Here is a 547-nt window from a genome sequence, read left to right as displayed (position 1 = left end):
AGTCTTCATCTTCTCGCTGCTTGCATGCGCATGCATGCAGCCCCAGTGCATGCATGCATGCATGCATGCATGCATGCATGCATGCACGCTTCACTATATACATATACACTTACATATATACATGCATGCGTGCATGCATGCATGCATGCATGCATGCGTGCATGCATGCACTTTTCTTTTTGTGCATATATATATATGCACACTGACACGGATAGGAGAGAGAAACAGAGAAACATAAATACTGCTGTCTTTCAAGCTGTGTATATCTTTATATAACAAAATAAAATAAAAAGAGAAACAAAAACAAATAAAAATAATAAAATAATAAATATAAAACATAAACTTCAGTGTTGCAAAAAAAAAAAGAAAAATAAAAATAAAATTTAGGGCTCAACGCCGCGAGAGTTTAGTAAAGAATGTTGGGGTGTATGTACACCCCAGCAAAGGGTTTAGGGTTTAGGGTTTAGGGTTTAGGGTTTAGGGTTTAGGGTTTGGGGTTGCAACGAAGTATATGAGTATAGTGCAGAAGCTTGCAATATATATTTCG

The sequence above is a fragment of the Eimeria mitis genome, genomic scaffold (assembly GCF_000499745.2).
Source record: "Eimeria mitis Houghton genomic scaffold, Emh_scaff1001, whole genome shotgun sequence".
Lineage (NCBI taxonomy): Eukaryota > Apicomplexa > Conoidasida > Eucoccidiorida > Eimeriidae > Eimeria > Eimeria mitis.
The sequence above is the reverse complement of the archived record's forward strand: the minus strand, read 5'-3'. Positions refer to the sequence as shown.